A 12,500-nucleotide genomic window follows, 5' to 3' on the forward strand; every position below is an offset into this window, starting at 1 on the left:
CCCAGTTTATGAAAACACACACACACACACACACACACACACACACACACACACACACACACAAACTGTTCCTCCAATTTCATCCAAGCAAATTCCCAAGACTGCTCGGAAGCTGGTCGATACTCTCAGCTCAATTCTTTAATATATATAAAGGATAAAGGAGGAGAACCTTGTGGCTTAGTGGTGAACACATCTGCCTAATATGTAATACAGCCCAGGTTCGAGTCCCAGTAAGGGTATGGCTAGCTGATGAGAGCTAAATAGCTTGAAATAGATCTATACTAGTCTCCCTTTATTTATTTATCAGCACAAATATATAAGTAACACACACACACACACACACACACACACACACACACACACACACACACACACACACACACACACACACACACACACACACACATATATATATATATATATATATATATATATATATATATATATATATATATAAGCAAACCCCATTCCCTTCTAACACTGATGACGTTACCTAGTTTGGTAACGAAACATCTGCAAGAAATAAAACAAGGTAGGGGGGCACCAAGGACACCACAGTCCTCCTCCTCCTCTTCCAGCCCCAATCCCTTCTAGCACTGATCGTGTTACTTAGTTGGGTAACGAAAGGTTTTGAAGAAACCCACCAAGATCAGAGATCACCAAGGACCTCAGAGCTCAAACTCTGCCCACTTCTGGACTAATTTTGCCCAGATGCCCAACACTTATCTCATCTTTATGCTGTTACACCATTTTTCAGGGACTCAAAGATTATTGTCTCGCCTATCCCCATCTCACCTCCAAGCGGAGAAACAAGAAAGAATTGCACTTTAAGAGGCCAACCACGATCTTTGGCCAAGTTTTACTCCACTCATTGTTTGCCGCCGATACCCCGGGCAGGAGTGCCAAATCAAAACATGAACTCCCCCCCCCATCCATCTCCCCCTCTCTGAAGTCAACACCCAACTCCTGCTAAAATGCGTCGTGCTCCGAGATGCTTTAGGGATGCCCTCCCAGATAACAGCAGAAACATACATTTGCACCTCGGTGTCACTTCCACCTTTGCTGCCCGAAAGAGAGACTTAATAAAAAGAAATGCAACAGTGCAAAATAATAATAATAATAATAATCTCTCTACCTCCACTCTTGGACCTCTGTGCAAAATTTGCAAAGAGGCGCTGGGGCAGTGGATTTACACGCTAATAAAATACTCTTAAAACAACAACAACAAAGTCTCCTTCCCGTTGAAGGTCGCACTTAGAACTTAATCAAATGCTGTTTTTCTGATTACATTTCTTTTCTCTGTAAAGGTAAAGGTTCCCCTCGCACATATGTGCTAGTCGCTCCCGACTCTAGAGGGCGGTGCTCATCTCCGTTTCAAAGCCGAAGAGCCAGAGCTGTCCGAAGACGTCTCCGTGGTCATGTGGCCAGCATGTGAACGCCGAAGGCGCACGGAACGTTGTTCCCTTCCCACCAAAGGTGGTTCCTATTTTTCTACTTGCATTTTTTACGGGCTTTCGAACTACTAAGTTGGCAGAAGCTGGGACAAGTCACGGGAGCTCACTCCGTTACGCGGCGCTAGGGATTCGAACCGCCGAACTGCAGACCTTTCTGAGCGACAAGCTCAGCGTCTTAGTCACTGAGTCACCCCTTGTTTTCTCTGTAGGATGGTTCCCCCACTCCTTTTCTTTCAGTCTAAGGAATTCGAGTTTTAATTGAGTCCAGGCAAACCATCTTTTCTGCAGATCTGCAGATCTGGCTAAGCGATGATGCTCCTTCACCAGGTATCATCTTCTAAAATCTAAGTCATCTCCCAGGATGTTCAGGTCGTGTCCTCAGCTTGGAGGAAATGAGAAAGACAGGATTGAAGGAAGATGTCTCTACTGCTGAGACAAGCAGAAGGAAATGGAACAGGCTGTCTGAAACAGTAGAGGTTTCCTTGCTTAAGTAAGGGGGTTGGACTAGAAGACCTCCAAGGTTCCCTTCCAACTCTTGTGATGGGACGATCAACAGCAAAGCAGGTGCACCTGATTACGGTGGAAGACCTAAAGGACCAGGTTGGAAACAGGTGATCCTGCAGAGAATCTATTAAAAGTCAACACCGATTGACTTAATAGCAATAGCAATAGCAGTTAGACTTATATACCGCTTCATAGGGCTTTCAGCCCTCTCTAAGCGGTTTACAGAGTCAGCATATTGCACCCAACAACAATCCGGGTCCTCATTTTACCCACCTCGGAAGGATGGAAGGCTGAGTCAACCCTGAGCCGGTGAGATTTGAACAGCTGAACTTCAGAACTGCAGTCAGCTGAAGTAGCCTGCAGTGCTGCATTTAACCACTGTGCCACCTTGGCTCTTAATGCCACATGATCCATCAGCATGAAGACCCACCCGTTCGAATCCCCAATGCTGCGTAACGGAGGGAGCTCCCGCCACTTGTCCCAGCTTCTGCCAACGTAGCAGTTCGAAAAGCACGTAAAAAATGCAAGTAGAAAAATAGGAGCCACCTTTGGTGGGAAGGGAACAGCGTTCCGTGCGCCTTCGGCGTTGAGTCATGCTGGCCACATGACCACGGAGACGTCTTCGGACAGCGCTGGCTCTTCGGCTTTGAAACGGAGATGAGCAACGCCCCCTAGAGTCCAGAACGACTAGCACAGAGAGCCTCAAACTTGGCAACTTTAAGACTTGTGGACATCAACTCCCAGAATTCTCCAGCCAGCTCTGCTGGCTGGAGAATTCTGGGAATTGATGTCCACAAGTCTTAAAGTTGCCAAGTTTGAAGACCTCTGGACTAGCACATATGTGCGAGGGGAACTTTTACCTTAGACAACACAACCTGTGGGAGCCTTACAGGGACCAGGAATTTAAGCATCTCTCTCTCTCTCACACACACAAAGGATGAAATTCAGAATTTGCAGGATTCCTTGTGTTTTTTTTTCCCTTCCCTTTTTTTAAAATTATTCCAGGCAACCTGTTTTCTCATCCTGTGCCCCAACAACAATCCCAAGCATGCAAAACAATGACCAACAGCCGGGTCATGCGAGGTTGCTTCTCATAAACCAGCCACACCATGCGGGTGACGTAAGAGCATCATCATCACACACACACACACACACACCCCGAACGAAGCGCTCCAGCCACCTGCGGAATTTCAATTTCATCGGAGAGAAACTCCGCCGCCCGCTGTCGAAGTCAGCCCGGGATGCGCCCACCCCCCACCTCCACCCCCAGGGGGAAAAATTTGCTTAATTTTAGAACTCGACAAAGATGCTAATCCCCCCCCCTCCTCTCTCTCTTCTATCTCCTTTCCCCTCTGCATCCCTGCAAAAAAAATAAAGAAATAAGCCCAGCTAAGGCTTGATGTGCACCCCAGGCGCTTTGCTTCCAACTTCGTGACCGAACGCGCCCCCCCCCCTCCCCAGTCCTACTTAACGCAACCTTTGGCCAGGCTGGGCTGCACGATTCACACGATCGCCGGACGCATCGTTTTCCAGGCTGCCGCCAGAGGAGCCGGGATGCGTGTCTCACGGCCGTTTGCCTTTGTTTTTCCGCCCGCGAGGGGTTCAGGGGGATGCTCCCCCTCTTTCTTTCTCCCTCCCCCTCCCTCTCCCTCTCTCCCCCTGTATCCATATCTATGGATCATCAATATTTATGTCTCTCTCTCTCCCTCTCCCTATATCCATATCATCACTATCTCTCTCTGTCTCTCTCCCCCCTCCCTGAATTCCTATCTATGCATAATCAATATTTATATAACTTTGTAGCCATATCTATCTATCTATCTATCTATCTATCTATCTATCTATCTATCTATCTATCTATCTATCTATCTATCTATCTATCTATCTATCTATCTATCTATATCATCCGTCTGTCCACCCACCCACCTACGCATCCCTATCTATCTATCTATCTATCTATCTATCTATCTATCTATCTATCTATCTATCATCTATCTATATCATCCGTCCGTCCACCCACCCATCCCTCCCTCCCTCTCTCTCTGTCTCTATCTCTATCAATCATCTATCTATATCATCCGTCTGTCCACCCACCGACCCATCCTTCTATCTATCTATCTATCTATCTATCTATCTATCTATCTATCTATCTATCTATCTATCTATCTATCTATCTATCTATCTATCTATCATCTATCTACATCATCCGTCTGTCCACCCACCCACCCACCCATCTCTCTCTCTCTCTCAATCAATCAATCAATCATCTATCTATATCATCCGTCTGTCCATGCACCCATCCCTCTCTCTCTCTCTGTCTGTCTATCTATCTATTTATCATCTATCATCTATCTACATCATCCGTTTGTCCACCCACCCACCCATCTCTCTCTCTCTCTCAATCAATCAATCAATCAATCATCTATCTATATCATCCGTCTGTCCACGCACCCATCCCTCTCTCTCTCTCTGTCTATCTATCTATCTATTTATCATCTATCTATCTATCCGTTCACTTTGTCCTCTTACCTTTGGGAAGGGACATGGCTACGTCGTGGCGACTCCCCCCAGCTCAGATCCGACCCGGCACGCAGGTGAGACGGGCGCAGGTATCCAGGCGCCCCGGAGCGCATCCGCGAGACATATCCAACAGGTGCGCGCGCGACCCAACCCGCGCGATCTGAGCCCACGAAAGGCACTCGGGCCGCCTAAAAGCCTTCGCCCCGCCCAACTCCCCACCCCATTGGCTTACCTCTCCGAAGGGGCGGGGCCCCGCCGCAGCCCCGCCCGTGCCCAGGTCCCGAGACTTTTGCCCAGGTGACCTTAGAGGAAATTCCAGCTGCCTTGTTGTTCCTCTGCAGGGCGGGGAGCCGGTGACACGCCTGGCAGGATGCGCCCCGCCTCGGGCTGTCCCTGGGCTGCCAACCAGGCTGGGGCACGCGCTCCTCGCCCCAGCTCATGCCAGCAGCAGCTGAGCTGCCCTCCGCGGCATCATCGTGGTCTGATGCCCAAACCAGGATTGCCCACTGGGTGAGGAATCCTGGTTTACCTGGGCACCTCTCCCCCCCTGCCCAAAGGAGCCTTTGACACCCATTTCTGGTACCCCTCCAGTTGAGGGGTCCTTGCATCATCACAGTCTGAGGATCAAACCAGCATTGTCTGATTTTGCATTGTGTGTTGGGAGGGGAATCCTGCTTTAGCTCCAGTTGGGCATTTCTGCAATGCATGTTTCGGCACCTGTTTCAATGCCCACCTACTGAGATGCCCTTTGCATCATCCTTGGCTGATTTTGCATCGTGCAGAGTGAGAGGAATCCTGGTTAATCAGAATTCCTCCAGTTTGACCCTGCCCCCTTGCCAGTGTGTCTCTGGCCCCCCGTTTCCAATGTGTGTTCTGGACTTAGGAGTTCCTGTCCTACCACCCTCTTCAGCTGGCCTTTTTTTAAAAAAAAAATCAACCATGGCAATATGTTTCCATCTTAGCCCCTTTAAATATGTGGACTTCAACTCCCAGAATTCCCCAGCCAGCACGAAGCTTAAGTTTCCCCTAACTTCTAAAAACTTTTACCTATATAATCTGAGATGGACACCCTTGTAATGGTGTCAGAATAGAAATGGATTTTCAGAGGAAAAAATTTCAGGAGCACCACTCAAGTGACCCTGTTGCGAGTTGCAAAGTCGTGTCCGACCCATCGCGACCCCATGGACAACGTTCCTCCAGGCCTTCCTGTCCTCTGCCTTCCTCTGGAGTCCATTTAAGCTCATGCCGACTGCTTCGGTGACTCCATCCAGCCACCTCCTTCTCTGCCGTCCCCTTCTTCTTTTGCCCTCCATCGTTCCCAGCATGAGGCTCTTCTCCAGGGAGTCCTTCTTCCTTCTCATTAGGTGGCCAAAGTCTTTGAGTTTCCTCATCAGGATCTGGCCTTCTAAAGAGCAGCCAGGGTGGATCTCCTCTAGGACTGACCGGTTGGATGGCCTTGTAATCCTTCTTCTTTTGCCCTCCATCCTTCCCAGCATGAGGCTCTTCTCCAGGGAGTCCTTCCTTCTCATTAGGTGGCCAAAGTATTGGAGTTTCATCTCCAGGATCTGGCCTGCTAAAGAGCAGTCAGGGTGGATCTCCTCTAGGACTGACCGGTTAGATGGCCTTGCAGTCCTTCTTATTTTACCCTCCATCGTTCCCAGCATGAGGCTCTTCTCCAGGGAGTCCTTCCTTCTCATTAGGTGGCCAAAGTATTGGAGTTTCATCTTCAGGATCTGGCCTTCTAAAGAGCAGCCCTGGTTGATCTCCTCTAGGACTGATCAATTGGATGGCCTTGCAGTCTAAGGGACTCTCAGGAGTCTTCTCCAACACCAGAGTTCAAAGGCCTCCATTCTTTGGCGTTCAGCCCTCCTTATGATCCAACTTTCACAGCCCCGAGGACACAGATAAGCCTCCAAGTGGCCTCAACGACTCTCTAAAAGGATGCAAATGACCAGCTCTTTTGCAAGGAATATAAACCCTTCCATTCCCCACCATCCCAAGTCAGAACTGAAGAATCCTCCTTGGAGGAGAAGCAAAATGTCTTCAAAAGAAAAAAAAAACCCAAGACAGTCCGGTTGCCTCCAGAAAAAGCACCTTAGGGACAACCTGACTTCAAAATTTGCCAAGGTTCATTGCTGATCAAGTCACCTTGACCGCCTCCTGCCAATTACCTCCCTACGACCTATTAGATCACACAGATTAGGCCTCCTCCGAGTTCCATCTGCCAGTCAGTGTCGACTGGCAACTACGCGGAGGAGAGCCTTTTCAGTAGTAGCTCCGACCCTTTGGAACGATCTCCCCGTGGAGATTCGCACCCTCACCACCGTCCAGACCTTCCGCACAGCCCTCAAGACCTGGCTATCCCGTCAGGCCTGGGGATAAAGATTCTAATCCGTCCCCACCTGAATGATGAATGAATGTTGTGTTCTATTTTTACTTATGTACTGTCTCATGTCTTGTCTTGTATTCCCCTCCCCATAAATTGTAAGCCGCCCTGAGTCCCCTCAGGGAAAAGGGCGGCCTATAAATAATAAACAAATACAAATACAAATACACCTTTATATGCTTTTTAAGTCCATGCAACAGGCTTCCCCCCACCCACCCCCGCCCACTCCCAATTTGTGGTTTTCCTGCTTGCTAGCTTTGAAGTGTGAAATGCGCTCCCCGGTTGTTGTGTTGCTTTTGTGAGGGGTGGGTGTGGCGAACCGAGGCACGTGCGTTAACTCCAATAACGAGAAATGTCTATTTAGTTTCACGTTGCTATGTGGAGCTCAAACTCAACAACAGGCAAAGAATTTAGAGTATTAATCAGCTCGCCACACCCAGCTACCGTTCTGTCAATGCCAACATTCAACAACACCTCCTAAGCTGAATTCCCCACTCGTCTGTCCTCTAATCCCTCTTCTTCGCCTTAAAATGTTTCCTGCCCTGATCCTCTCTTTATCCAGTGCTGGATTCCATGTTTTTTCCCCCCAGGTTGCGGGAGAAAAAAACCCATTTTTTTTGCATAAAAAACACATTTCCTGGATATTGCCGGTGGAATGCAAAGCTGCAAATGCCATTAACACGACTGAATGGGGGACACCTGCCTCTTTAGCAACCATTCAAAGTTATAACGGTGTGTTGTGGATCACCAGTGGCCAGCAGAGCTGGCAGCAGATTCGGACAGTGAGGAGGTTGGGGAGGAACCTGGGCTCTGAGGAGGGCTCTGCGTCGGAGGCAGAGAGGGGGCCAGGGCCGTATGCCAGTTATCAGCTGCCTTCAGAGTCAGACATCAGTGAGGCAGAGGAACAGCTGGAGCCTGTTCCCAGTGTGCGCATGCGCAGAGTTGCCAGATGAAGGGAACAGCTAAAGAACAGGGGTCGACTTGGGAGTAAGGCAGGGGTGGGTTTCAAGCGGTTCACGGCGGTTCCTGCGATCCGGTTGGTCGCCGAACCCGGAAGTAAGTAACTTCCGGGAACGGCGAAGGCCCCTCCCCGCGCCCGCACGCCCACGCCCGCTCCTTACCCGGTTTTGATGAATTCTGTGCTTCCACGCATGCTCAGGACGCATACAGCGCCTGCGCGATCCTCCAGGAGCAGCTGAAGCATCGCACAGACGCTAGTACGCATGCGTGCGCTGCACGCGTGTGCGAGGATGCCACACACATGCGCGAGGACGCCACACACATGCGCGAGGACGCCGCCGGCCTCGTTCCAACCGAACCGGTTGGAACGGGGCGAGAAACCCACCCCTGGAGTAAGGCCACAGGTGGACGATGAATGGCCCCTCCCAGAGGGAATAAAAGAGGAGCGAAAGGGGAGTGGAGTTTGCAGGAGACAATTAGTTCGCTTAATTGGTTCGTGACTCTCCGAGACTCCTTGCCAAGTTCTGCAGAGATCGTCCTGGCAGCTCTCCAAGCCAGATAAGGTCTGTGACTGTAAATCCTCCCTTGAGAGACTTTGCTGGATGTGAAGGAGCAGAATTCACAGTCAATGAATCAAAGGGTTTTTGTCGGGACCAGGAGTTTGCTTCAGGCTCTTGGGAAGCCTCGGTCAGAACACGGTGCTGAAAAGAGTAACTTATGACTTAATAACCAATCCTTGCACTTACGACCGTTGCACCCATGGAGGGTTTGTAAACCATTGATGGGGATTTGGCAAGTTGTGTGAACGCGACCTGTCCTGGTTTCAACCCCAGATGACTTCACATAATGCACCAAGATGGTGAGAAGAAGACTGGTTGTGTACTTGTCGACTTAACGACCGCAACTGACCCCCAATTTTTTGGTTGCTCGGCAAAACAGTTGATAAGTGAGCCGCAGTCACTCCGTGAATTTCTGCCGTTGTTAAGCTCGTCGGCCGGGTTGTTCAGTGACTCTGGCTTCCCCATTGCTGGCCAGGAAGGTCGCAAAAGGGGATCGTGTGACCCCAGGACATTGCAACCGGCAGAAATATGAAATTTTGATCCCGTGACCATGGGGATGCTGCAAGAGTCATAAGTGTGAAAAACGGTCATGTCACTATCATCTATCATCTATCTATCTTCTATCTATCTATCTATCTATCATCTATCTATCATCTATCTATCTATCATCTATCTATCTATCATCTATCTATCTTCTATCTATCTATCTATCTATCATCTATCTATCATCTATCTATCCTCTATCTATCTATCTATCATCTATCTATCATCTATCTATCTATCTATCTATCATCTATCTATCATCTATCTATATCTATCTATCTATCTATCATCTATCATCTATCTATCTATCTATCTATCTATCTATCTATCTATCTATCTCCATCTCTCTCAACTTTATCTATCTGTCTGTCTGTCTGCCTGCCTGCCTGCCTACCTACCTAGATCTATCTATTGTCTGTCTGTCTGTCTCTCTATCTCTCTATCATCTATCTATCATCTCTCTCCATTCATTTCTCTTCATCTATCTATCTATCTATCTATCTATCTATCTATCTATCATCTCTCTCCATTCATCTATCTATCTATCTATCTATCTATCTATCTATCTATCTATCTATCTTCTCTCTCCATTCATTTCTCTTCATCTATCTATCTATCTATCTATCTATCTATCTATCTATCATCATCATCATCTCTCTCCATTCATTTCTCTATCTATCTATCTATCTATCTATCTATCTATCTATCTATCTATCTATCTATCTATCTATCTATCATCTATCATCTTTCATCTTTCATCTATCATCTATCATCTATCATCTATCATCTATCATCTATCATCTATCATCTATCATCTATCATCTATCATCTATCATCTATCATCTATCATCTATCATCTATCATCTATCATCTATCATCTATCATCTATCATCTATCATCTATCATCTATCATCTATCATCTATCATCTATCATCTATCATCTATCATCTATCTCCATCTGTCTCCATTCATCTTTCTTTATCTATCTGCCTGCCTGCCTGCCTATATCTATCTATTATCTATTTGTCTGTCTGTCTATCTATCTAAAAACCCCAAAGAAAGCAAGAATGTCCTTAAAACCTGCCCCTGACTTCGCTACCCGTGGCAAAACGGTGACGTCAGTGATCCCAATCTCCTCCACACACACTTTCACCTTTGAACTCTGGTTATCAAAATACGAACAGGAAATGGGCGGATGCTCTACGCAAAGCTCCTTCCCGCTCGCAGCATCCACAAGGCTGAATTTACCTGAAGGCCCTTTGCCCTGTCATGGCAAAACCTGGAAATCCAGCAGAAAAAATTTTTTTTCATGCAAATGCAAAACCAAACGACGTAGAGATGAAGGAAACCTCAGATTTCTGGCCAAGATAAATTTCGGGGAAGATCCTGAATCACGCAGCCCCTGAATAGGTTGCATCAAACCGACTAAGATGATTTGTAAACTCCAATACGGGGGATGTGACACGGTGGCTCAGTGGCTAAGATGGCGAGGTTGTCGATCAGAAAGGTCGGCAGTTTGATGGTTCGAATCCCACCACCGCTTAACGGAGGGAGCTCCCGTGACTTGTCCCAGCTTCTGCCAAGCTAGCAGTTCGAAAGTATGTAAAAAATGCAAGTAGAAAAATAGGAGCCACCTTTGGTGGGGAAGGAACAGCGTTCCGTGCGCCTTCGGCGTTGAGTCATGCTGGCCACATGACCACGGAGACGTCTTCGGACAGCGCTGGCACTTCGGCTTTGAAATGGAGATGAGCACCGCCCCCTAGAGTCGGGAACGACTAACACATATGTGCGAGGGGCACCTTTCCCTTTCCCTTCATCTATGCCCCCCCAGCTGATGGTTGCTTAGCTGTTCGATCTCCCTGCAAACCCAGTTCCTTATTGCTGCTTCCTTATCTGGATGGATGGAATGGAATGGAATGAGGAAATGCCAGGAAGCCGGGGGGGGGGGGGGCGGGGGGAGGACAAAAAAAAAAACGGGTTCCGGTGTGAATCTAGAACTGGAAAAGATTATCCATTCTCCAAAGCACCTGAGGGTAGAACAAGAAGCAACAGGTGGAAACTAATCAAGGAGAGAAGCAACTTAGAACTGAAGAGAAACTTCCTGACAGTGAGAACAATTCATCAGTGGAACAGAAGCCTCCAGAAGTTGTGAATGCCCCAACACTGGAAGTCTTTAAGAAGATGTTGAATAGCCATTTGCCTTAAGTAGTGTAGGGCTTCCTGCCTAAGCAGGGGGTTGGACTAGAAGACCTCTAAGGTCCCTTCCAACTCTGCTATTCTATTCTATCCTATTCTATCCTATCCTATCCTCTATATTCTATTCTGTTCTGTTCTACTCTGTTCTGTCCTGTCCTGTCCTGTCCTGTCCTATCCTATCCTATTCTATCCTATCCTATCCTATCCTATCCTATCCTATCCTATCCTATTATATTCTCTATATTCTATTCTATTCTATTATGTTCTACTCTGTTATGTTCTATTCTATTCTGCTCTACTCTGTTCTATTCCATTCCATTCTATTCTATTCTATTCCATTCCATTCCATTCTCTTCTGTTCTACTCTGTTCTGTTCTATTCTATTCTATTCCATTCCATTCCATTCCATTCTATTCTACTCCATTCTATTCTATTCCATTCCATTCTATTCTACTCCATTCTATTCTATTCCATTCCATTCTATTCCATTCCATTCTATTCTGTTCTACTCTGTTCTATTCTATTCCATTCCATTCCATTCCATTCCATTCCATTCTATTCCATTCCATTCGACTCTGTTCTATTCTATTCTATTCTATTCCATTCCATTCTATTCTATTCCATTCCATTCCGTTCTACTCTGTTCTATTCTGTTCCATTCCATTCCATTCCATTCCATTCTAATCTATTCCATTCCATTCTATTCTGTTCTACTCTGTTCTATTCTATTTCATTCCATTCTATTCTATTCCATTCCATTCCATTCCATTCTACTCTGTTCTATTCTATTCTATTCCATTCCGTTCTACTCTGTTCTATTCTGTTCCATTCCATTCCATTCTATTCTATTTTAAGATCAGGAGGGAGGCTGGAAGGATGGTGGATTAGCTCAGCCTAACAAGGAAGGAAGAGGGTGGGTGGGGTGGGGGTGGGGGGAAGCAAAAGAAAGAGGCAAACTCTTTGATAATACCTTAGGTGTCATCAATGACACACCCAGGAAGCCTGCTGACATGGGTGCGAAGGCCTTCTGAGAAGAGGGTGCTGGGCCAAGAAATGAAGCCAGCAGTTCCTTCGGTTTATTTTTTGGGTGGGTGGGTGGGTGGGAAATTCTCATAACTGGGCTTTGCAGCAGGATGGGGTGGCGTGATAAACTTCCTGAACCACTGCAGTGCGTGCGTGTGTGTGTGTGTGTGTTTGTGTGTGTGTGGTTTTTTTTTTAAAGTCCTTTGGCTGAAACTTGCATTTGCATCCGAGGGAATCCCCATCTTCTCCGAAAAGCCGAGGGAGATGGCATCAGTGTCACTTCAGTTGTGATGACCCTGCCCCCTTCATGGGAAGGCGTGGATGCTGACCCAGGGCCATAAGCCACAGTGATGG

Source organism: Thamnophis sirtalis, unplaced genomic scaffold (assembly GCF_051295495.1).
Source record: "Thamnophis sirtalis isolate CommonGarterSnake01/CBP01778 unplaced genomic scaffold, rThaSir2_p1.2 scaffold_14, whole genome shotgun sequence".
NCBI lineage: Eukaryota > Metazoa > Chordata > Lepidosauria > Squamata > Natricidae > Thamnophis > Thamnophis sirtalis.